This window comes from Silene latifolia, chromosome 9 (genome assembly GCF_048544455.1).
Source record: "Silene latifolia isolate original U9 population chromosome 9, ASM4854445v1, whole genome shotgun sequence".
NCBI lineage: Eukaryota > Viridiplantae > Streptophyta > Magnoliopsida > Caryophyllales > Caryophyllaceae > Silene > Silene latifolia.
The window spans coordinates 172,395,088-172,422,734 of record NC_133534.1 but is presented as its reverse complement, the minus strand read 5'-3'; the positions used below and the strand labels follow the sequence as shown (position 1 = coordinate 172,422,734).

Here is a 27,647-nt window from a genome sequence, read left to right as displayed (position 1 = left end):
GGCAAAACAATGTTAATCCATGTTCACTTTAACGGGGTTCAATTGTCTCTACAACCCGTTTGGATATAACAATGTACCAAGTGAGTTAATAATAACTCAAACGACAAATGTCGGCATCACACTCGGGTAGTCAATATCATATTACAACCTTGTGATGTATATCATAAGTGTAAACACTCATTGATTGCAATAGAAGTTTAACATCCCATGTGTCCATGTGTTCAAACTTCTTACACTTGCAATTTCCTTCACATTCATGTTCTCATACCATGAATTTTACCAAGCACACATCAAGGTTCTCGACCTTGGTTTTGGTTCTTTAACTTGAAAGAACTTTCTTATCGATCATCTCATAACGAAAGAATTTGCGATGAATAATACAACTTGTACGATCAAGTATTCCATCCACACACAATGTACTAGGTATATGTTTTGTAGAATCTTGTAATAGTTGGCAAGATTATTAGCTTAGTACTTTTCACAAGTCCTAGCTTTATTAGGAAAGATTGTTTTGAATAACCTCTTATTTAACCAAGTAACTTTCCAAAACTTCTCATTTCTCTTTCTAGGCTTGAAAGATTTGGGATTCTCATAAATCCTCATATGTGCTCGGATTTTCTACAGTATGTGCAACCTCTTAACACACAATGGAACATTCCGTCAATCACCGAAATCGCTCATCGGATTCTACTCGAGAATTCATGACGTTTCTGTTATGGCTCACCAACCAATCATCATGCTCTTATGCATACGATTCAAAATTGGACATGTACATGATTATTCTAATGGCGGAAACATTAGTTACTAATAATCATGAGATCAACCGTTCTCAGGTTCAATGAACTACCATGATTTGCTAATGGTAATTCCATTTTCATTCATATGAATAACCTATGTAAATGTTGATGTGATGTGTATCTCTTAATGCTAATCCAACATCCCATGATGTAATTGGATTCATCATTGTCCATTTTCATCCAGAATTGAAAACTCGAAAGCTTCTTAATGAAAGAAGGTATTAGCTCGTCATTCTTTAATGAGTAATGAGTTTTTATACATTCAAGGATGATAGCTCCCACTAAATCCCATGTCTTCACATGAGAATTTTCTAACTCCCACTCAATTCTACATATTTCGAAATTGACTTCTCAATCGAAATTTGTCAAGAATATAAATATAAATCGCTTTGCCAAGTTACTAGGATAAAACCATATATGTTCCCATCATATCCTTTCAAAATGCCTATTTTGAAGTGGTCTCATCTCAACCTTACGGAAAGAGATTTTAAATCTCTAACACACTCATGTCATAATGATGTGTAGCAATGTCATTATTCAAATACAAATAATATTTAGAATAGGTCCTTCGGAATACCCTTTCGGAAGGAGGTTTAACCATTTCATAGCGAGGTTAAATAATGACATTTGCGTGGTTAAAACGTTGGCTATTGAAGATATCGCAATATCAATCTTTGCAACTTGATCATAACTAGTATGTTACTATGATTCATTTAGGCTCTTAAGTAAAACTCATGATTGAAACTATTGGTCAAATGATTCATAACCTTAGTCAAAAGCTTGTTAAGACTTTACATTAGTCATTTTTCTTCCAAAACTTCTTTTGGTCTCCTCGTGTAGTTATCTTGAGAATAAACTCTTATGATTACTTTACTTGGTCTCTTAAGTCATTTAGAACTAACTTGAGACTATAGATCTCATCTATTTGGTATACTATGTAAATAGATATACCTTCATTCAAAACATTCTCTCTTGCGTAGATCTTCATTTACACAAGTACACAATTATCTTGCCTTGTGTGTTGTGTCCTCATTTTTCTCCCACTCTATCTTTAGAATGAATACACTAAGCATTCAAAGATAGCATATGAGACACAAAGTAATGATGTTGAAGTATAAGGAGAACTACCTCATAGGTTGACTAATTGTTATTGATTTCATATGTGTACTTGGTGGTTGACATACCTTTAAGAGAGTTCATAGACTCAAGGTCACTTTATAAATGATCATACACAAGCCTTAAGCATGTGGACATATAATGAAACCCGTCATTATAATTGTCTATTAGATCACTTTTAGTGAATGATCTTATGTTTCAAAACGCAAGCATTTAAAGATGAAATTTTAGAACATAAAGGATAAATGATAAAACGGGTGACTTGGGTTGCAAACCAAGTCACTATCATCCAAAATACAAACCATTATCCAAAATACCTTTCCATGTCGAACACGGAAACTTAAAGTTCTAAAAATTCAAAACATGACTTAAAATAAGACAATGAAAAACAAAGCTCCATAAAAGCTATCCTTAGCTTCTTCATGGTTTCTTATGCTTGCTTTTCTTTTCCTTTGTCTTTGCTTGGTGGCGGCCCTATTTACAATAAAAAGGAAGATACATTATCACAACTTTGCATCATAATACCATAGTTGAATTTGAAACATAAAAAGAAGGTTAGTCATTTACCTCTTTGGAGTGATCTTTCCGCTTTGATATCACCAAGGTATTTGGAACAATTCCTCTTCCAATGTCCCTTGCCATTACAATAATGGCATTTGTCAAGAGGACCCTTCTTGACTTTGGAGGTGCTAGCTTCACAAGACTTAGCTTTGGTGAATGTGGGAGCTTGTTTCTTGCCCTTTCTCCCATTCTTCTTGAACTTCCCCTTACTCTTTGTGCTTATGTTAAGCACATCCTTGGGAGGGTTCACATTTAACCCCATGTCCCTCTCGGTTTGCACAAGTAACTTGTGCAACTCCTCAAGAGACACATCCTTGTCTTGCATGTTGAAATTCACCCGGAATTGCACATATGCCTTGACCTTAGACAAGGAGTGTAGAATCCTATCTACGATGAGTTCTTTGGGGATTTCAACTTTTTGAATCTTCAAGGTCTCGACAAGCTCCATGAGTTTGAGCACATGAGGGCTAACCTTTTGGCCCTCTTTGAAGTCGAGATCAAAGAATGCCGCGGCCGCCTCATATTGGACGATCCGCGGGGTTTGTGAAAACATGGTCACAAGTTTGGAGTAAATCTCATTAGCATTGCCCATTTTGAAGGCTCTCCTTTGGAGCTCCGCCTCCATCGCAAATATTAATACATTTTTCATTGCGGCGGACTCCTTTTGGTAAGCCTCATAGGCTTCCCTAGTGGCCGCGGTGGACCTAGTGGAGGGTTCGGGTGGAGAGGCCTCGGTAAGGTAACGAAGCTTGTCGTCACCTTCGGCGGCTAATTTGAGTTGGGCATCCCACTCGGAGAAATTTGACCCATTCTTTTCAAGTTTACATCGATCCATAAAGGATCGGAGCCATGATGAAGTAGCGAGTGGTGTAGCATTAGGAGTTGGTGTTGCCATTTGTTATGAATAAGAAGTGGTCTACAAAACAAAAATAAGGAGTAAAACAAATGTCGTTTTAATTATACTCGTAAAAATGTATGATTTAAACAAGTTTTACGCATTTTTCCAGTGACCTCTACCCAACTAGATAAATGATTCCAAGACCCAAATTCATATTGACTTAGGCACGGTGGGGCCGATACATCCTTCATCAATATAACTCGGTGGATTAACGTTTAATCGATTCTACTTTTAGAACTCTTGGTCGATAATATTACATTAACTATTATCTATAGCCCAAAACACATCGACAAGGGCACGGTGGGGCCGATACATCCCTTATCAAATACTTTTGTTGAGTTCAATCCAAATTTCGAATAAATGTGTCCATGATCCAAACCCACATTAACTTGGGCACGGTGGGGCCGATACATCCCTCATCAACATGAATTCGGTGGATTAACATTCATCACCCACTTCCCCTACGTAACAAGGTTTGTACCCCGGTGTGGCCGAGTGCACTCCCTCACGAAATAGGTTTTCATGGTTTCTACTATTTGGTAAGGCTATGTCTCAATTGATAGTTTTAGCGAGAGGTCATGTCAATTTATTATCTATCACGTTTTAAGTGAACTAAAGCGGTGAACTACGATAATTCTAATTGACACGGTCGAAAAACTCGATAAAAGTTAATGCATGTTTAGTTATGGCGATTTAGCGATGCATGTGACATAAAATAAAATGCAAGCATAAAAGTAAATAAATCCTAGTATGGCCTTTCCTAAAATAGAAAAACTATTAATCTATTACATATTCGGAAACCAACTCCATTGGTCCCTTGAACTTCGGTTGTGGCACGCATCTCGAGGTAACACCGTCTTTATGTATCGCCATTCTTGAAGAAATCCGTCTTTAGGAACTCCGGAATGAATAAAATTACATAATAAATTACATAATTTCCTATTATACATTTGTAACTAAAATAAAATAAATCTATTAAATTACAAAACGGTGATACGAGATCACAATAAAAATTACAACCGAATCGATATTCCCATACATTTCGGGAAATACCAATTAAAATCTAAGGCCATACTAAGTAAAATTACATAATTCAAAATTACATAAATTAAAATTATGACAATCATAAGGAAAATGCAGCATTATAATATGTATGAACATGCTCAATTTTTATGCTAAATCGCCTTTTAATTAGCCAATATCGTATATTACTCGGTTTTTACGGATTTGCGTGATTTCAACATTTTATAATCACAAAAATACATAAACTCATATTTATGCATAAGTTAATTACCCTAACCTCTTAGGACTCAAAATATAGTCTTCACTAATAATTTGACCATAATTAACTATTAACTTTTATTTACAAAATTTGTTCATAAATGGACCAAAATTACAAAAAATAAGCTATTAAACTTCAAATAAATCACAAAATTTCAAATAAATTTAAAATTTGAAATTTAAATTCATGAACATTCTGGAAAAATTCCATGACACTCATAATGTTCAAAATCTTAGGTTAAAAAATTTGAGAATTTTAGGAAAAACAATGTTGCGGTTTATCGATATTTAATAAAATAATAATAAAAACATGGAAAAATTATTTTCATTAACTTTTCAATTTTAGATCTGAAAAATATAATAAAATGCAACATTAGACGTTTTTCCTAAGTCATAGATTATATTTTATTAATTTTCACTAATAAAGTCACTATTTATGTCATTTTTCTTCAAAAATTCATAAATCATGCTAAAAGACTTCTTTATAGCCAATTATTTTACACACATCTTGTAAAATTGCATGTGACAACATATAAATTTTCTATGACCAGATTCGAAATTTAACCCATATTAACCTATTTTTCTCTTAAATCCGCATTTAATAATGAAAAATTCATTTTTCGAGCATAACAAGTGCAAAAATTATGAAAATTTACAGGTTATCTCAAAATAATATATGTAACAACATATCCAAAAACCAAGTGAAAATTCGAAGTATAGCTAATTTTCGACCAAAAATGACATTTTTACTCATAAAATCACATTTAAATGTCATTATTATTAAATATGAACAATAAAAATCCGAAAAATTAACCAAAATATCCTAAAACACTTTAGGACCAGAAATATTAACATGCATGTAATTATTTCGTGATATATCATAATAACACAAATTTTACAAGTTTTATTTTGTTATTCATATAACTCGGAAAAACTTTTAACCAATTTGCATGCAAACAACCGTGGCTCTGATACCGATTGAAGGAAATGTAGATTCATATACATATTTAACATACTCATATATGTCTAATTAATTTGTCATAAATTAAAACGGATCTTATGCATGCAAACATTAATAAAAGAGAAGAGAAATAATGTCCTTACATTGAAGTATTTCGGTTTAGAGGGCACAAGAGAGATCACCTTTCTCTTCTTGTTCTTGAGCTTTTCCAATGGAAGAACAAAGATCTAAGTGTAAGATCTCTCCCTATGTATAATACCCAAGGCTCCTCTTAATTAAATTAATATTACAAATACTAGTTATAATATTAATTCTTAGTAGAAAATTGAACCAAAATAATATTGAACACTTGAATTATTTCGGTTTATGTAAGAGAGAAAGAGAGGATTTTATCTCACTAGAAATCTCTATATTTGATGATGGAATAGAATGAATAACAATATACCACATTTTGTATATTATTAGGCAAAAATAAAACAAAAGCCATGATGGCTTTTGCCTTCTCAAAACCGGGTAAGAGGAGGGGTTTTGGGGAGCCAATGCATGAATTTGTTGCTCTTAACAAAGTTCATAGGCTTGCATGGCTAGACTACTCTTTAATCATTATGTTTTCTTATTAAAATATAAACACAATATTAAGTCTATTCCTCCTCTTATTTTCGGCACTTAACATAATATGGTGTCCATATTATTTTTGTCAATTGTCTATATGTTACATGTCACATGTCACATATATTTGTTATGTAATTTTTAACTTATTAAAAATCAACGTATTAATAAAAATACGTCACATACAAAAATCGACTTAGTAATTTCATAATTACTTATGCCAAAATTTTTACCAATTTATAAATCACAACTGATTGTATTTATAACAATTCATTCAATTTAATTGGTACATTAAACAATTTATTTCATCCGAGTAATGATACAATTCAATTACTCAGACCGTATCATATTTAATCACATTTCAATATGATACGTAAATTTTACTTCCAAAATCGTCCGTCAATTTTCAAGTAATTTAATTAACTCGTAACATTATACGATTAATTAAATAATCAATTAAGAGGGTTGCCCTTTAGGTATGACCTAGGGGGTCAACTGATCACCACCGTCACACGACAGTAATGTCAAACTCTAGTCAGCCAATCATTACCGATATATGTTGACCAGTTGACAGTAACAATATTACTTCCCAATTGTATTCATTTTAATGAGACTTAAACATGTGATCATCATGATCAACAGTCGTGATCGCATTGTTGTCGGAGGACACATATTCCAACACAATTCTCTTGTCCTATTACTATCTCCAACTCAATGTAAGGTGTCTTTCAGGTCGTACTTGCAAGTGATCATATCGAGAGTGGTTTCCTCGATCTGGAGAATAACTATTTGACCGGATTTATCCACTCTGGATACCTTCCGAGCGTGGCCACGCATTTCCAGTTCATTACTCCTCGAGTGGCCCTGAGATATTGTTTTAACCTTGACAAGGGGATGGACAATTCCTATCGCACTCATTCCCTTCGACTAGCCACAGCCATCATAACCCAAAATATGCCCATTTGACCCCATTTACGAAGGTCGTAGTAACACAAATCAAAGTTAATCTGAAACTGTGCCATCTTAGGCGAATAGTCTTTAGTCAAAAGAATCGACTCATTAGAATACTATAGTAGCTCTCGCCACGACCAGGCTATATAAATTTGCCAGAACTCTATAAGCGGTCATAAGGCCCGACAAAGTGTTCCTAACAGTCTGCCTATGTGATCGACTAGTCATTCTCATATGACTTCATGGCACTTGAACTTGCCATCAATCGCATCACACTCTAGTCACTTCGAGACGTCACCTCAAACAAGTGACTATGGGCGAATACCATGTTAATCCGAGTTCACTTTAACGGGGTTCAACGTTGTCTCTACAACCTGTTTGGATGTAACAAAGTATAATAGAAGAGTTTTAAAGTAAAACTCGAACGACAAATGCGATTATCACATATGAATAGTCAATACCTGATTACTATTTCATATTCTATAATCTAATTTGATCTTGCATGCAGTTGTTCATTTCAATTCAATTGAAATGATATGACTCATCATGTTTAGCCTATGAGAAGGCTTTGGTTAGTAGGTTTTATCAACTTCTTGTACCTTACTCAACCTTACTGCATACTCGTTTTCCTTTGTAATGTATACATTTGCATTACAAAACTTTTTGAGTACGTGTCGAGATCCAATCAAGACATAGGCCCTCTAGCCTAAGAATAGGTCCCACTGTTTTCACAGTGTGCGGGACTCATTCTCTTGCACATCTCATGATTGCAAGTGTACTCAATTTCCGTTATAAATATCTCTCATTGTTCTTTATTGCCTAGAACGATTCTAGAAAATCTATTTCTTAAATAACATAGCCACAATGGTATCTTAACCATCTTAATGTGTTTTGATTATGGTTTTGTCGGAAACCATGCGCAATCTCAATTGTCAATTGTCACTTGTGTAACACCCTTACACAAAATTGCATCATAAACACTTTGCTTTACTTCCTTAATGCTTCTGCAAGCACTTAAGGGTAATCTTTATGGTTTACTTGGTAAAGATTACTTAAATTCGATTTTGAAAACAATTCATCATACTCAAAGTATATGAAGTGTTATACATCATTACTCATTTAATTGATCCCAGCAAATGAAGCAAATGGAATCAATCAAATATGTTCAATTTAATTGAACTAGTCATGAATCATATCAACATAAGACTTCTTATTGACCCTAATATCACGAGGATTTATCTTCATAAATCTAGATATTAAAGATGTATTATAATACTCCAAAAGTCTTAAATTATTCCCAATGATCAATATGTCATTCACATATAAGACTAATTAAAATTACCGTAACTCCCACTAAACTCCATGTATAATCACAACTTCTCAACCTATTGAGAAAAGTTTTATCACATGATCAAAATGTTGATTCCAACTCATTGATGTCCAACTTAAGACCCTCTCTTAAGTTCCACATTATCTTAGGATTGCAAGAATCTACAAAACTCAAGACATGTATTGAATACATTCCTTCTAATTGAAGAAGTGGGTTTTAAATTCACTTGCTATATGTATATCATCATAATGAAACACAATCCCTAAGAAGATCCAAATAGACTTAAGCGTTTCAGTTAGTGCAAAACCCTTTGCAACCAATCAAGCTTTGAAATCTCTCTTTATTAGTGCAAAACCCTTTGTCACTAATCAAGTCTTTTATTTCGGATTTTCATGGCTCTAAGCCTTGTATTGAGTTGTGACTTAAACACTCTCATGTAAGTCATATGTTCATTACTTTCTAGAAGTAATCAACTTGAATCAAACGATTTCTTTTGTAAGTTATAAGCTCTTTACTTACTTAAAAGTAGCATGAATTCATCATTTTTAACAAGTGACAAATTTAACCTCCTAGGTTTTAAAGAAACAACGTCTTACACAAAACGTCTCATGTAGGCAAGAAAGACATGTTTCTTGCGACATAACATTCTTTGTGGCTCATGAATAATTTCTCCCACTCTGTCTTCTAGAAATAAACTTGTATTTTAGAAAGACAGCTTCACGAGCCGCAAACCCGTCGTACTCGTGATAATTGAAAGGGAAAAATGAACATTTGTTTCTTGTGAAAACTTACAAATATGGTACATTACCATTTCATATCTCATATGATTTAGTGGAAAATAATTTAGACAAAAATGATAAATGCCCCAAAAGGATCAAGTAACTCAAAGTAACTTGATTGAAGTCCAAACCATATCGAATAGCGTTTGATTTCTTATCCAACCACACATTATTCCATAATGCGTGCTAAGAGAGATTAACTTGTGATACTATATCACATTTCCTTTGGCTTATATCAAAGTCTTCACTTTGATAATCCCATCACGACTTAATCGTGATTCTTTGAACACTTTGAACTTCTTCAAAGATTTCTCTATTTACATTATTAAGTGAACACATTAGTGTCAACCTAAATCTTAGGTAAAAGAAAATGATCAACCTCTTTTGAATCAATGATTTACAACCTCGATCTCCTTTTCAACCAAAAGGCACGAGACATCTTGCTTTGAATACAAGATACGCATATACCATAAGATCTAAAGGTTTCAAGAGTACTCGATAACTCTTTGCGTTAATCATTCCAGAATTTAAGGTTTAATCTTGGGTTACCAATTTGAGTCTTGCATCATCTTCATGATATATCATTCTAGTTTGGTTTAGAATATTATCACCTTGATAATGGGCTAGCCATACATCAAATCGTGGTGTATAGGGTCACAAAAGTGAAACCTCTTTTGTATCTTAACAAGTTTGTATTCTTATTTAAAGTTTATGTACTTAATAGTCACAATTAAGTACAACTCCAAACCCGAAAACTAGATTTAGTACACTATGACTCTATCTCTCGATTTCATTATTGCTAGTCGTCATATTCTAATCATTCTATGTATCGCATACAATGATGAAAACCTCTACTGGTTTCTAATACTGACAAAATGGTACTAGCAAAATTTTATGTCAATCATATAAACATATAAAGAAGAAGATCCTATTAGATGTCCCACAACTAATTTGTTGATTCTTCAATAATTTGGGGTAGTTTCCTCTCTAGTGTCTAACATTTAAGACAATGGAAACTTTATCGGTCGGGATTGATAGGTTTAGTATCGTCATTCTCAACAACTTTACTTTTAACATTACCTTGTATCAATTCCATTATAATCTTTACTTCTTGAACCTCACCCTCATCTTAACGGTTTAAGAGAATGCTCCCACTTATTTCAATGAGTCTTTGCTTTGAGAAGCAAAATTAAATTCATGAAGATTACTCTTCATTTGTTCGTTTTAGTCTTTAAAACTTTCATTGAAGTGGTTGCGATATTTTGGTCAATTACGATTTCCGACAAATCTAATTACCAAAACAATTTATCGTTTCAAGGTACTTATATGAAAAACAATCCATTGTAAGTAGATGTGTTAGTCAAGAATCAAAAACCTGTTTGATAATGAATAACTTTTATCTATACTCCTCACAAGAGATCCTTAGCAATGGTTAATTCGAGGTTTTTAGAAGAAAATTCATATTTGTCTTTAGTTACGATGTTTTAATGGAGATTTGAATCAAAAACGAAATGATATCGTATAAAAATTGCGGTAAAGAAATAGAACAATATGATAACGGAATAGTGGAAAACTTAACATTTATCGTTTTAATAATACATGTAAATAATTTAACAAGTAAAGCATTTACATAGTGACCTCTACCCAACTATGATAAATGATTCCAAGATCCAAATTCGTATTAACTTGGGCACGATGTGGCCGATACATCCCTTATCAATATAACTCGGTGGATTAACTCTTTAATCGATTCTACTTTTAGAACTCTTGGTCGATAAAATTACATTAACATTTATCTTTATCCCAAAACACATCTGACAAGGGCACGGTGTGGCCGATACATCCCTTATCTAAAAAACTTTTGTTGAGTTCAACCCAAATTTCGAATAAATGTGTCCATGATCCAAATCCACATCAACTTGGGCACGGTGTGGCCGATACATCCCTTATCAACATGAATTCGGTGGATAGACATTTATCACCCATTTCCCCTACGTAACAAGGTTTGTACCCCGGTGTGGCCGAGTGCACTCCCTCACGAAATAGGTTTTCATGGTTTCTACTATTTGGTAAGGCTAAGTCTCAATTGTTTATATTAGCGAGAGGTCATGTCAATTTATTATCTATCACGTTTTAAGTGAACTAAAGCGGTGAACTACGATAATTATAATTGACACGGTCGATATACTCGATTAAAAGATGATGCATGTTTTAGTTATGGCGATTTAGCGATGCATGCGACATATAAATAAAATGCAAAGCATAAATTTAAATCCTAGTATGGCCTTCCTAAAAATAGAAAATCTAATTAACTATTACATATTCGGAAACCAACTCCATTGGTCCCTTGACCTTCGATTGTGGCACGCATCTCGAGGCACCACAGTCTTTATGTATCGTCTTCCTTGAGTAACACCGTCTTCAAGGAACTCCGAAATAAATAAATTACATAACAAATTACATAATTTCCTATTATACATTCGTAATTAAAATAAAAAATAAATCTATTAAGTTACAAAACGGTGATACGAGATCACAATAAATTACAACCGAATCGATATTCCCATATATTTCGGGTAATACCAATTAAAAACTAAGGCCATACTAAGTAAAAATTACATAATTCAAAAATTACATAAAATAAAATTATGACTATCATAAATAAAATGCAGCATTATAATATGTATGAACATGTCCAATTTTATGCTAAATCGCCTTTAAGGAGCCAATATCGTATATTACACGGTTTTTACGGATTTGCTTGATTCAACGTTTTATAATCACGATAATTACATAAATTCATATTTATGCACAAGTTAATTACCCTAACTTCTTAGGATTCAAAATTAGTCTTCACTAACTATTTGACTATAATTAACTTATATTTCTTAAAATTGTTCATTAATGGACCCAAAATTTACAATAAAATGCTATAAACTTCAAATAAATCACAAAAATTTCAAATAAATTCAAAATTCAAAATTTAAACTCATGAACATTCTGGAAAAATACCATGACACTCATAATATTCTAAAACTTAGGTTAAAAATTTCGAAAATTTATCGGGAAAAACAATGTTGCGGTTTATCGGATTTATCAATTATAATCATAAAAACATGAGAAAAAATATATTCATCAACTTTTCAATTTTAGATCTTAAAAAGATAATAAAATGCAACATGTGACGTTTTTGCTTAGTCATGAAGTATGTTTTAGCAATTTTTCACTAATTAAGTCACTATTTATGCTATTTTTCATCAAAAATCCATAAATCATGCATGAAGACTTCATTATAGCCTATTATTTTACAAGCATCTTGTAAAATTGCATGTGACAACATACTAAATTTCTATGACCAGATTCGAAATATTTCTCATATTAACCTATTTTTCATTTAAATTCGATTTTTATCATGAAAAATCCTTTTTTCGAGCATAAGAACTCCAAAAATTATGAAAATTTCCAGATCAACTAAAAATAATATATGTGAAAACATATCCAAAAACCACTGTAAAACTCGAAGTTTAGCTAATTTTCGTCCAAAAATGATATTTTTATCATAAAAATCACATTTTAATGCAAATATTATATAAAATGAACAATAAAATCCATAAATTAACCAAAAAATCGTAAATACATTTTAGGATTAGAAACTTTAACATGCATAAATTAAATTCGTGATATCTCAAAATAAACACAAATTTATAAGTTTTATATGTTAATCGTATAACTCGGAAAAACAATAACCGATTTGCATGCAAACAACCTTGTGCGCTCTGATACCGCTTGTTAGAAATCTATATCTCATTACTTAACATATTCATATATGTTCTAATTAATTTAGTCACAAAATTAATAACAAATCTTATGCATGCAAACAATAATAAAATTAGAGAAGAAATCGTTTTCTCACCATATAAATTTCGGTCATCATATGGGCACCAACAAGATCTCCTTCTTGTTAGTTCTTGAGCTTTCCAAATGGAAGAACAAGGATTCAAGTATAGAATCTCTCCCGAAAGCATATACCCAAGGAAAACTCATAATAACCAATATTATTTAGATCTAGTAATAATATTAGTTTTACTTAAAATATGACACAAAATAAATTGTATTTTTCTCTTGAATATTTCGGTCAAGAGGGAGTATTTTTGTGAGGTTTTTATTTCTCTAGAAATCTCATAAGATGTGTAGAGAGAAAGCATTTTTCTAACACTAGAAAAATATAAAAGATGTGAATGAATAATTGTAGAGGAAACATCCTTTATTACCCAAGTGAAAACCGGTTGGAGGAAGTATGATGTCCAATGCATGGGCTAGTTTTTCTACCCAAGAAAAATAGGCATGCAATGCTACAAGTTAGGTTTTCATCATTGTGTTTTCCACTTAAATAAAAAACACAATATACACCTTAAACCCTCCAATTTTTCGGCACTTATAAAATGGAAAGTCCATTTTATATTTTGTCATTTGTCAATTTTGTCACATGTAACATGTTACATGATATGTCACAATGTAATGTATTTTTTTAACATATTAAAAAATCAACATACTCATAAAATATGTCATTTATAAAATCGACTAGTAATTCGTAATTACTTGTGCCAAAAGTGTTTCCGTATTATAAACTACAACATTCTGTATTTATAATAATTTATTCATTCTATTTCAATTGTTTCTGTAAACAATAATTTCATCTAAGTAATAAAACAATTCGATTACTTAGACCGTGTCTCAATTAATCATATAATAAGATACGTTAATTATACTCACAAAATCATCCGTCAATTTTAAGCAATTTAATTAACTCGTATCGGTATACGATTAATTAAATAATCAATTAAGAGTATTTCCCTATAGGTATGACCTAAGGGGATCAACTGATCACCACCGTCGCACGACAGTAATCTCCAACTCTAGTCAGCCAATCATTACCGATATGTGTGGACCAGTTGACTGTAAAATATTACATCCCACATGTATTCTTAAAATGAGATTTAAACATGTGATCATCATGATCAACAGTTGTGATCGCATTATTGTCGGAGGACACATATTCCAACAGCATCATCATCTTTCTTCTTCCATTGGAATTCCGACTTCTTCTTATCATCCTTCCGGCTATAATGATCAACCATAAAACATGGTTCATGCAAACGGGGAGCTCTTATGGTCTTGTCAAGATTGAAAGTTATGCTCTCATCTCCCACATCTAGAGTGAGCTCTCCATGCTTCACATCTATCACCGCAACCGCGGTGTGCAAGAAAGGTCTTCCTAGAATGATTGGAATATTGGAGTCTTCTTCCATGTCAACAATGACAAAGTCCACCGGGATGAAAAATTTCCCAACTCTTACGGGAACATCTTCCCATATCCCTAATGGTGTCTTCGTCGATCTATCGGCCATTTGGAGTGTGATATTGGTGCATTTAAGCTCTCCCATCCCTAACTTTTACTCACCGAGTACGGCATAACACTCACACTAGCCTCTAGATCACATAAGGCTTTGTTTATCGTGGTGTCGCCAATGGTACACGGTATTGAGAAGCTTCCCGGATCTTTAAGTTTTGGAGGTGAACTCCCTTGAAGGATTGCACTACTCACCTTAGTGAAGGCGATGGTCTCAAGCTTCCGGATCGACTTCTTCTTTGTAAGGATGTCTTTCATGTATTTTGCATAGGCCGGCACGTGATTGATTAATTCCGTGAAAGGAATCGAGACTTCCAAATTCTTCACAATTTCCATAAATTTTCCAAGTTGGTCATCAAATTTGGGCTTGGTTTGACGACTTGGAAAAGGAAGTCTAATCACAATGGGCTCCTTTTCTTTGGCCTTGTCTTCATTTTTCTTTGAAACTTCTTCTTTTGATGGTTCTCCATCCTTGGAGTTTTGCACAACTTCTTCTTTGTCACTAGCTTCCACAACTTCATCCTCAACTTGCTTCTTTGGTGCTTCATACCTCGTACCACTCCTCAAGTGAATGGCACTAATCGTTTCATGTCTTGGGGGATTACTTTGAGGTGGTAATTGCCCATTTGTCTTTGTGAGCTTAAAGATGCTAGTTGAGTCAATTGGGTTTCCAACATTTTGGTGTGGGCTAGAATGTTGTTGATGGTGATTTCCTTTGCTTGACTATCTTTTTGCATTTGAGTGAAAAACTCTTGTTGATTCTTTTGCATTTGGAGGACCGCTTTTTGAACATCAAAACCTTGGTCATTTTGTTGATTGTATGGAGTTTGATTTTGGTAACCTTGGTTTTGGTTGTAAAAGGGTCTTTGATTTTGGTTTCTCATGGGAGGTGGGGTGTATGTTGGTTGAGGGTTTTGGACATTTTGGCTTTTGTATGAGAGATTTGGGTGGAATTTGGTGTTTTCATTGTAATAATTGGAATAAGGGGTACCACTCTTGTATGCTTGAAAAGCATTCACTTGTTCATTTGTTCCCCTACATTCACTTTGGTCATGTCCCAAAGTTCCACAATTCTCACATATCCCACTTGGGATTGATGAAGATGCCGTCATGGCATTAACATGATGCTTTGGAGATTTTGAGGCTTCTTCAAGTCTAGCCATAGCTTTTTCAAACTTCAAGTTGATGGTATCAATGTGAGCACTAAGTTGAGCACCCAATTGAGTAATGGAGTCCACTTCATGCTTTCCTCCTCTAGTAGCCTTGCGAGGTCTACTATATTGTGAGTTATGGACCTCCATTTCCTCAATCTTGTTCCAAGTTTGATTGTCGTCAACTTCGGTGAACATTCCATTTGACCCCATATTGAGAATGTTTATTGAGTCTTCATAAAGACCATTCCAAAATTGTTGTACCAAGAACCACTCACTAAGTCCATGATGAGAACATGAGCGACAAATTCCCTTGAATCGCTCCCAAGCTTCATACAAAGATTCTTCATCTCTTTGCTTAAAGCCCGTAATTTGAGCTCTTAGCATATTAGTCTTTTCCGGTGGATAGAACTTTTTTAGAAAGCTAGAGCCAACTTCTTCCAAGAATCAATTCCGAGAGTAGCCTTATCAAGGCCTTTCAACCATTGTTTTGCGGTGCCAATTAGAGAAAAAGGAAATAAGACCCATCGAATTTGGTCTTGAGTTACACCGGTTTGAGAAATCGCATCACAATAGTCACAAAAAGTCTCCATGTGAGAATGAGGGTCTTCACTAGGCATCCCCCCCAAATTGGCTTCTTTCGACTAATTGGATAAATGCGGATTTGGCTATAAAATTTCCGGTTAAATGTTGTGGTGTGGGAGTACCATTGGGTAGGTTCTCCTCGGTAGGTACGGAATGTGATGAAAATTTAGGCATTGTGGGTTGATTTTGTGTTGGATTTTGTGTTGGGTTCTCTTCACCTTCTCTTGCAAAAGGGTTGATGAACTCAATAGTGTTTGGTTGAATATCTACAAGCTCACCAATACCTCTCAAAGTTCTTCTAGCAAGTCTTCTATTGTTTGTCAAAGTCCTTTCAATTTCGTGATCAAAGGGTAACAAGTTACCTTGTGATCTTCTAGACATGCAAAATTATAAACAACTCGAAAATAATTAGAACAAACCTTGAGGAGTTTTACATCCCCAAGGCAAAGAAAGACACAACTAATAACAATTTAAGAAAATCTAAATCAAGTTAACACCGTCCCCGGCAACGGCGCCATTTTTGGTCGGACTCTCGAGGGAGGTTTAGTTTTCGGTACTTGTCATTAGGAGCACCTAGGCCAAAACACAATTTATAACTCTACAAACAACTCTACAATTAGTAAAGAGGCAAGTAAAGGTCGGATCCCAAGGGACGGGAATTGAGATGAGATTTTCAATTGCAACTAGCGGTGTCTAAGGGTGTCACAATTTGGGGTTGAAGTAGAAGATCACTAAACTAAATAGCAATAAAAGTAAACAAGCAAGATGATTAAAAAGGGATATAAACAATTGATAAAAGGCACTAGGGTGTCATGGGGTCATAGGGGATTCATGGGAATTGATCATACAAAAATATTCTCAAATTATAAGCAAGCAATTATTGTTGTGATGGATCGAGTTCGTTTATATCTTACAATCCTAGGAATGTTTGGGTCCCGGAGCCGAATCGATTATATTGTACAACACCTACAAGTCGACTTAATCTTCCCTACTCAAATATATGCATGGTCTAATCAGACTCGAGTTGGTTTATGTCTTACAAGTCTTATTGAAAAGATAGGTGATGGGTAAAAAATGCAAGGATTCATAGGCTAGCATTTCATCAAACATAACATGTGCATAAGTTGAGATCACAACAAGCAAGCAAATAAACTATGAAAACATATTAATTTAAGCATAAATCATCCCCCATGTTGGTTTCCCCTAATTACCCATTAACCCTAGCTAAGGAAACTACTCACTCATTATCATGTTGAACATGCTAGCAAGGTTGTCAATCATACCAACAAAGTAAAACATGATGAATAAATGAAGATAATTAACAATAATTAAAAACGGATTAAGAGGATTATACCTACTAATGATTCCATTAATAAAGGAAAGAATAATAGAAGTACTTGATGATTGATTGGAAGGTTGTCAATCTCCCAATAATAACCCAAATAATCTTCAATTACCCAAAATGAAAGATGAACAAAAGAGAGATTAGGGAAATGACATTTGTATTAAGACTTGATTAAATGTTGATTACAAGATTAAAGAGAGATTTGATTGATATTAACTACACTAAAGATTGCTAAGAAGAACATGCTTATCTAATTAGACTAATGGGGTATTTATAGGGGGGATTAGGTACATAAATTAGGGTTAACTAAGGGCTTAAATGACGATTAAGTCCTTGAGGAAATGCCGGTCTCGAGAGAGACTCCGGTCTCCTTTTCGCCGGTCCTTGAAAAATATGCGCATCCTTCATTGAACATGTAGAAGACAAATTTAGCTGTCACACAATCCGAGCGTCCAGGGCACGGGACGGGCGGATTGTGGTGGTTTTGGCCGAGCGGATTCTTGGGGTGGACGGGCGGATTGTGGTGGTTTTGGCCGAGCGTCCAGCTGGGGAAGACGCTCGGATTGCCTATCTTGGACGGGCGGCTAGTGGACAATCCGCCCGGATTGTCTTACAGCTTCTTTCTTTCTTCTTTTCTTCCTTTCTCTTCATAAAATCCTTGAGGATTTCCCCGGAGATGCAAGGATCTTTTCTCATCATTGCCCATGTACTATAGTATGTACAAAGGCCTTCTAGTCTTGTCTTCTCTTTGATGCTTGGTCATTGAATTCAATCAATTTAGCTCTATTTTACCAAGAAAATGCAAGGTTTGCACTCCTTTCCTACCAAGGACACAAAACCTCAAAGAATATGCAAAACAAAGGACTAAAGACAATAAATGACCCAAATATGCACTAAAAAGCATGGGAACAAGGCTAATTCGGGTACTAAATACGCTCAAATTATGGTCACATCAGCTACACTATATGATGCATGAATTTATTGATTGGAGAGCTAATTTGAATTAACTCCCATTTCTTGTGCTTAAACTTCCCCAAACCAAGTAAGACACTATTTCTAGTCTAAAAATGGGGGATTTCATGCACAAGTATGCAATGCATGAAACTAATTTATCATTTTGGATTTTCAAAAGTAGGAGCAATAAATTTATCATCACCTAGATGTTGCCAAGGTGGAATAATAGTCCTTCACTTTTACAAGGACACCACTAAAAATTGAAACAATCAATTGTAAAACAAGTTAGCAAAGCATGAAATTTTTGATAAGAGGAATGAGGGGGAAAGAAGAGCTTCACCTTGGCCATGGTGAGTAGCGCATGCCCACTCCACCTAGCTCATGAACATCTTCATTGATTTCCATCATCCCCTCCAATATCACTATCCCCTTGTGCTCGCTATTCGTCACTCTCATAAAAATCCATGAACTCGTCCCCCTCGCTATTGACCTCTACCGTATCACCGCCACTTGACCTTTCTCCTTCTCCTTCTCCATGTGTTCCACCGTTGGCATGCTCCGAGTTTGAAAAAAGGATACCCATTTGAGCCCAAGAGGGAAGCATTCCCTCTTCACTAATATTCCCTTGATGGGCCAACCGGTGAAATTGTGGATAGAGAGCATAGTAATTGTCTACTTTAGCTTCATATTTCTTACGACGCATGTCTTAGAGTAGACCCGTGATAAAATCATCTCTAGGAAGGATAAAGGGATTTGGGTGATTTTAAGGTTGATAAGGAAAGGGGTAAGGCGGGATAACAACCTTTCCTTGATCGTTAGCTTGGGGCTCATTCTGTTGCGGTTGAGTAGGAGGTGGGGCTTAATTAGCTTGGTTTGAACGAGTTGGGATAAGGTAGGATGGTACTTGAGAGAGGGGACCCCTTCGAGGTGATATCCTTGTTAAACCTTCCATTGGAAGAAAAATGGAGGTGCTCCCTTTCATGAGCCACTTAATCTTTCGCTCATAGCCTTCAAGGGTGATCCAATGGTGTTGTCGGGAAATCAACATTTCATCAATCTTGGTGTTGCCCGGAAGAGGTATATAAGCATTGTTGTTGTTGAAATTGGGATTGAATAATTTTGCAAGCCTCGTTATTAATCCCCCATTGACGATGTGGATCATACCATCATTATCCCCATTCCGGAATTTCGCCCATCGTTCAAGAAGTACTAAGGGTGCGTTGAAGTGATAACCGCTCATCCCTTGTACTTTAAAATAAGACTCCATGAAGACTAGATCAAGTTCATTAACAAACGCGGGATCGCGGCGAGCTAGGAGAGTACTTGCGATAAACCGGTAAGTGAGCCGAATAATGGGGTTTTGAATGTAGTAGGCCGAGCATTCCTTGATCAAGGAGAAATCGCGACCCGTCAAAGCTCGCCATAGAGGTGCTATGCTATAATTCTGTGGTTTTGATATACGGGTAGGCGATACATCAAGACCCAACACATTAGCAAATTCCACAAGAGTCATGGTTCGAGTTGTGTTCTCTAGTCTAAACTCCACATAGATCGTCTTGTTCAAGGTAGAAATTTTCAGAAAACTACTAGGGGCCGATAAGTGAGCTCATGCATGTTGAACATGGTTGAAAGACCAAATAACTCAAAGAGTGCCTCGGTTTGATGAAAAATTCCTAGTTTCCTTAATGTCTCATGGCACATGAATTTAGTATAAAGAATGTTTTTACCAAGGAGACGATGAAAGACGAGTCTTTGGACATCATTGACGAATTCTATGTTGGAGAACTCATTAAGTCTTGAGAGATCAACTATTTCTTTATTCTCTCTCCTCAATGTGTTGAGGTGAGATGTAGAAGAGCTCCCAATTACTCTTGTTCTTCTTCTTTCTCTAGGCAAGGACCCTCTTGTTCTCATCTTTTAAAAGTAGATCTTCAAATTTGGCTTGTTGAAGATGAAGATATTCTTTGTAATTGAGTTCCTTCTTGAAACCCTAGGTTTTGGGGGTTTTTAATTAGAGAGGTAAATGAGTGCTTTTGGTGTGATTTGAGTCATGTGGGAGGGGATTTTATGTTTTATAGAGGAAAGAAGGATGAGGTGTCATAGCATGGGTGATGGGTTGGAAAATGCAAAAGTCGAAATAGAAGAGCAACACGGGAAGGAGATGCGCGGGCCGTGTCTGGAACGGGCGGATCCGTGTTTTGCAGAAAAATCAGAAGAGTAGATAGGGACGGGCGGATAGAGCTCAGGACGCTCGCATCCTTAGTCAGTGTAGTCTGTTTGTTCTAACCCGTGCTGGGATGCGCAGATTTTGCTGGAGAGGAGCGGATGCGTACTGGAGACGCTCAGATCCTTCTCAAGACGGGCAGATTTTCAAACAGAGCGGAATCATTTTTTTGAAGAAGGTCAGGACGTGCAGATTGGTTACAAGACGAGCGGATTCATGACTGAGACGGGCGTCATATATGTGATATGCCCAGATTTTTAAACAGACCGTACTTTTTAATTTCAGCACTCCCAAGACCCGCGTCCTAGAGCTAAGACGCTCAGATCTTACTCTGGGACCCCAGGATCGTATGCAGTTCCCACGGGCTCAGGTCTGCCCGTGGGGGTTTCGTTCTTCTTTCTCCTTATTGATAAGCGTGCTACCCCACACTCGAATTGCTAAATCCTTCATTCATCAACCAAGATTAGTAACACTCCCTCACCAACTCTCATGTCAAAATCATCATTTTATGGAATTGCAATAAAGATAAAAATACAAGTGAGAAGAGTTAGTATATTTACAAATGGTGGTTTGGAGAGGACTCCACCAAACTCTCTCATTGATGGTCTCTTCATGGCGGGAGAGGCTCAAGGTGGATGACCTCGACTTCTCCGATGAATGCTCCTTCATAATACGGTTTCAATCGTTGACCGTTGACTTTGAATTTGTTCCCATCTTCCGATTTTATCTCGAAGTCGCCATATTTCCCCACTTCGGTGATTACATAGGGTCCCATCCATCTTGAGTTTAACTTCCCGGGAAAGAGTCGATATCGGGAGTTAAATAGAAGGACTTTGTCTCCCTTGTGCAAAGCTTTTTGTCTAATCCTTTTGTCATGAAGCAATTTTGTCCTTTCCTTGTAGATCTTGGCATTTTCGTAGGATTGTAGTCGGAATTCTTCCAACTCTTGGATTTGCATTATCCTCTTTTGACCACTTAACTTGAGGTCAAGGTTGAGAGCTTTGATTACCCAAAAGGCTTTGTACTCCAATTCGATTTACAAATGGCACGCCTTTCTATAGACTAGCTCGTAAGGGGAGGCCCCTATGGGAGTCTTATAGGCCGTCCTATATGCCCATAGAGTGTCATCAAGCTTCATACTCCAATCCTTACGAGTCTTGTTGACAACCTTCCCAAGAATTTGCTTGATTTCTCTATTCGAAACTTCAACTTGACCGCTTGTTTGAGGATGGTATCCCAAACCTGTTCTATGTTGAACGCCATTTTTTTTCAAAAGAGATGTGAGCTTCTTTTCATGAAAATGTGTCCCTCCATCACTAATGATCGCTCTAGGGACTCCGAATCTTGGGAAGATTATTTTCTTGAGAAGCTTAGTAACCGTTTTGGCATCATCGGTTGGGGTAGCAATTGCTGCTACCCACTTTGATACATAATCGACGGCTACAACAATGTACTTGTTTCCTTGAGATGATACAAATGGTCCTTGGTAGTCAATTCCCCAAACATTGAAAATTTCTACCTCCAATATTCCTCGTTGTGGCATCTCATTTCTCCAAGAAATGTTCCCGATTCTTTGGCAAGGATCACAATGGAGAATAAATTCTCTAGAATCTTCAAATATAGTAGGCCAAAAGAAACCCGATTGAAAGACTTTAGCAATTGTTCTTCGTGCTCCATGATGTCCTCCATATGGTGATGAGTGGCATCCTTCCAAAACACCTTGAACTTCCCATTGGGTTATGCACCTTCGGTAAAGTCCATCACTACATTCCTTGTAAATATTGGGATCATCCCAAAAGTATCTCTTTACTTCAAGCAAGAATCTCTTTCTTTGATTGTAGTTCAAGTTTGGGGGAAGAACTCCTCCAACAATGTAATTAGCATAGTCGGCAAACCATGGTGTGGTGTGATTCTCAAGTTGTGAATGGATGGCCATCAAGATATCATCGGGGAAAGAGTCATTAATCGGTGTCTCTCCCTCATCATTGTGGAATCGAATTCTTGACAAGTGATCCGCTACCACATTCTCGGCTCCCTTCTTATCTCTTATATCCAAATCAAATTCTTGGAGTAGCAAAATCCACCTCAACAATCTTGGTTTTGCTTCTTTCTTTATCAAGAGATGTCTAAGAGCACGATGATCCGAGAAAACAATCACTTTTGATCCAAGCAAATAGGAACGGAATTTGTCTAAAGCATAGATAATGGAAATGAGTTCCTTCTCGGTAGTATCATAGTTCACTTGGGTGGCATCAAGAGTCTTGCTTATGTAATAGATAGCATGTAAGGCTTTTCCTACCCGTTGGCCAAGAACCGCTCCAACGGCATAGTTACTCGCATCGCACATGATCTCAAATGGTAGTTCCAAATTTGGTGGTTGGATGATTGGTGCCGAGATTAAGGCTTCCTTGATTCTATTAAAAGCTTCAACACACTCATTAGTGAATTGGAATTGGGCATCTTTAAGCAAAAGTTGAGTGAGGGGTTTCGCAATCTTAGAGAAATCTTTTATGAAACGGCGATAGAAACCCGCGTGACCGAGAAAGCTTCTCACCCCTCTAACATTCACGGGAGGTGGGAGTTTCTCTATCACCTCAACTTTGGCCTTGTCAACTTTGATGGCCTTTTTCGAGATTAAATGACCCAAGACAATACCTTTATTGACCATGAAATGACACTTTTCCCAATTTAAGACAAGACTAACATCCTCACATTTTTGCAATACAAGAGAAAGGTTATGCAAGCAAGAGTTAAAGTCTTTTCCATAAACGCTAAAATCATCCATAAAAACTTCCATTATGGTTTCTAGATAATCGGAGAAGACACTCATCATGCATCTTTGAAAAGTGGCGGGAGCATTACATAGCCCGAAGGGCATTCTCCTATATGCAAAGGTTCCATAAAGACATGTGAAGGTGGTTTTGTGTTGGTCATCCGGGTGTATCGGGATTTGGAAGAATCCCATGTACCCATCAAGGTAGCAAAAGAATTTGTTAGAGGCTAACCTCTCAAGCATTTGGTCAATGAATGGTAGGGGGAAATGATCTTTTCTTGTTGCGGAATTCAATATACGATATTCAATACACATGCGCCAACCGGTGATCTTCCTTGTCGGTATTAGCTCGTTCTTTTCATTTGTTACCACCGTGGTACCTCCTTTGTTAGGTACCACTTGAACGGGGCTAACCCACAAAGAATCCGATATAGGATAAATGATTCCCGTATCAAGTAATTTCATAACCTCCGCTTTTACAACTTCTTGCATGTGGGGGTTTAGTCTCCTTTGGGCTTGAATGGTAGGTCTATGGTTTTATTCTAGATGAATTCTATGCATGCAAAATTTGGGTCTTATCCCCTTAAGATAATCTAGACTATAACCTATAGCCTTTTCATGTTCTTTTAACACATCAAGCAAACTTTCCAATTGATTCTTATCAAGTTTTTCATTAACAATCACTGGTTTGGTTTTAGATTCATCAAGGTAAGCATACTTCAAATTTGGGGGAAGGGGTTTTAGAGTTGGAGTTTTTACCTCACTTTCTACTATTGAAGGTTCAATAAGGACATGCTCCATCTCCATTATACACTCCATTCTCATGGCATATTCGACTTGTTCCTCAAGCTCCTCATACTCGAAGTCCATGATATATATTTGTCTAGCTCTTCGGCTTGTATGATATGATCATTGGTTACTTGTTCTTCTTTAGTGGATTGTGATGCTTCCTCGAGAATATCATTTATCAACATGGATTTCTCATAGGTGAGCTCTTTGTTGGCTAGAGCGGCTTCAAGGAGGTCTACTTCTAATTCCCAATGCTAATTTTTGGCCTCCCTTGCATCTAAGGCTTCCAATGCTTGCAAAGGGTCTTTGATGAGAGTAGTACTCATATGGTCCTCTACACAACAATCTATAATATCCATCTTGCAAAGCACACTAAGGGTAAATGTAATACTCCGTATTTATAAGTCTTGGGGTACTCTATCGAGTAGCCCTTACTCTGTCGAGTAAGGGCAAGTTGCGAAATAAAATAGTTTCTGACCTGTTGGGTACTCGATCGAGTAGCTGGGGCACTCGATCGAGTAGGGGGGTACTCGATCGAGTACCTTGGGTACTCGATCGAGTGTCCGGTTTTACGGGGGAGTTTTCTCGGGTTTTGTTAATTACGCGATTAAGGTATTTAAACCAATTCGTCTTTGTTCTAAATCACTTTTTACAAAACCTAAAACCTGTTTAAGAGAGAAAGCAACTTGTCTTCTTCCTAATCGCGTTCTTGACAATTCCCGGAGTTCAGACGGCCGGTTTGCATCGTAGTTTGTGTCGTTGGATTCCTTGCGTCGAGGGTAAGCTTTTAATGTAATTTATATGATGTTTTGTTAAGATTAGTGAAACCCTAATTTAGGAATTGGGGGTTTTTATGAATAGTAATTGAATAGTAGTATCTATGTGTTGTATGGTAGGAGGAGAGTTCATAGAAGAGGCGTTTTGAGACAGCTGTAGATACCGTCTGCGTGTTGTGCTAACCAGGTAGGATTTCCCACTCAGTATTAGTCCCATAATGGGATATTGGTGATGTGCTGTAGTTAGTTAATTGATTTGATGGTTGTACTTGTGTTTGTGATTGTGGTTGTGTTGTTGATGGTTCTCGAGATGCGTTCTCGGCTGAGTGGGGTCACTTGCGGGAGTGACTTCACGCCCTAGTTTCGCCCTTAGTGGAACCCGCCACGAAAGGGGATGTGCACATTAATGGACAGGGTTATCGCTCGTACGATGAGCGGGGCTTAGGTGGGAACGGCTGCGGTCCCCCACTGGCAGGGCTGGTCCAGTGGACAGTCAGTATTGAGACGATGGGAGTTGGTTGGATGTGTGTGTGTGTGTGTGGCAGTTCAGCTGTCTGTTTATCTTATTGTTGATATATGTATTGAATTGTGTGATTAGTACTGACCCCGTTTAAATGTTTTAAAAACTGTGGTGATCCATTCGGGGGTGGTGAGCAGTTATTGAGCAGGTGTGATATGACGCGTATGGGATAGCTGGGATGAGTCATCACGTGGCAGTTAGAAGTCTTCCGCTGTGTCAGACGAAGTCTAGTAGCTTTGATAGTTTTAGCTGTAGACCGTATGAGAACCTTGTAATTCCTTTTGTTAGTTTTGGTTTTATAATGTAATCACTTAAACTTATTTAATAAAGTATGTTTCTTCATTGTCTTATGATTATCATGCCTCGGGTAACCGAGATGGTGGCATCCTTATACCTGAGTGGTCCTGGTAAGGCACTTGGAGTATGGGGGTGTTACAGTAAAAGGTGAGGAGTACCTTGAGGAAGTGCTCTTCCTCAAGGTAAAGAAAGACACAACTAAAAACAATTAATGAAAATCAAATCAATTTAACACCGTCCCCGGCAACGGCGCCATTTTTGGTCCGGTTTAAAACTCTTCATCAAAAGTTACCAACCAAAACAATATTTATAACTTCACAAACTACTCTTAGTAAAGAGGTAAGTAAAGGTCGGATCCCAAGGGATGGGTATTTATGTAGGATTCTCAATTGAAAATGGTTGTGTCTTAGGGTGTCACAATTTGGGTTGAGATTAAATTGGTCTAAACTAATTAACAAGATAAAAGTAAAGCAATGAAAACAAGCAAGATAACTAAAAGGGGATGTAAACAATTGATTAAAGGCACTAGGGTGTCATGGGTTCATAGGGGATTTATGGGAGTTGATCATACAAACATGTTCTCAATTATATAGCAAGCACTTATTGTTGTGATGGGATCGAGTTGGTGTATAAGCTTACAATCCCTAAGAAGGTTTGGGTCCCGGAGCCGAATCAATTAGATTATACAACACATAAAATTCGACTTAATCCTTCCTATCCAACTATATGCATGGTCTAATGAGGCTCGAGTTGGTATATAAGCTTACAAGCCTCATTGAAAAGATAAATGATGGGTAAAAAATGCAAGGATTCATAGGCTCGAATTTCATCAAACATAACATGTGCATAAGTTGAAATCACAACAAGCAAGCAATTTAATTATGAAAACATATTAGATTAAGCATGAATTATTCCCCATGTTTGTTTCCCCTAATTCCCCATTAACCCTAGCTAAGGAAACTACTCACTCATGATCAAGTTTAGCATACTAATAAGGTTCTCAATCATACTAACAAAGCAAAACATGATGAATAAATGAAAGTGATTAACAATAATTAAACAAGATTAAGAGGGAATTATACCTATCAATATGATTCCAAATAATAAAGCAAAGAATAATAGAAGTACTTGATGATTGATAGAAGGTTGTCAATCCTCCAAATAAACCCAAATAATCTTCTAATTACCCAAAATAAAGGAAGAACAACAAAGAAATTAAGGAAAGATTAAGATACGATTAATATTGATAAATTGTATTATAACTTAATTAAGACTAATTTTAGAGAATTACAACTTGATTAAGAGATGGTTAAGAAGTGATTAGGAATTGATTATAATCTAGGTAGTACAAAGGGGTATTTATACCAAAGATTAGGTACAAGGATTAAGGTTACTGAGGGCTTAAATGAATATTAAGATCCTAAGAAAAGTTGAGGAAATGCTCCTCTCGAGGGAAATGAGCGGATCCCCTTGCTAGTCTTGCCACGATCCACCCGCCCTGTGCTGTGGCACAGGCTCTTCTGACTTGTGATCCGCTCGG

General features: G+C 36.3%; 2 long non-coding RNA genes and 1 other non-coding gene across 3 annotated transcripts in view; 2 read left to right on the top strand and 1 right to left on the bottom strand.

The window, feature by feature from the left end:
- LOC141598372 (uncharacterized) overlaps positions 1-27,647 on the bottom strand; it is a 110,122-nt gene that overhangs the window by 18,708 nt on the left and 63,767 nt on the right. The gene's annotated exons all lie outside the window — the stretch shown is intronic.
- On the top strand, positions 16,125-16,231 carry LOC141603082 (small nucleolar RNA R71). Its single transcript, XR_012524978.1, has one exon. It is a non-coding gene; the product is annotated as a small nucleolar RNA R71 (small nucleolar RNA).
- Positions 25,409-26,163, top strand: LOC141598371 (uncharacterized). The gene is made up of 2 exons (XR_012523459.1): positions 25,409-25,477; positions 25,948-26,163. It is a non-coding gene; the product is annotated as an uncharacterized LOC141598371 (long non-coding RNA).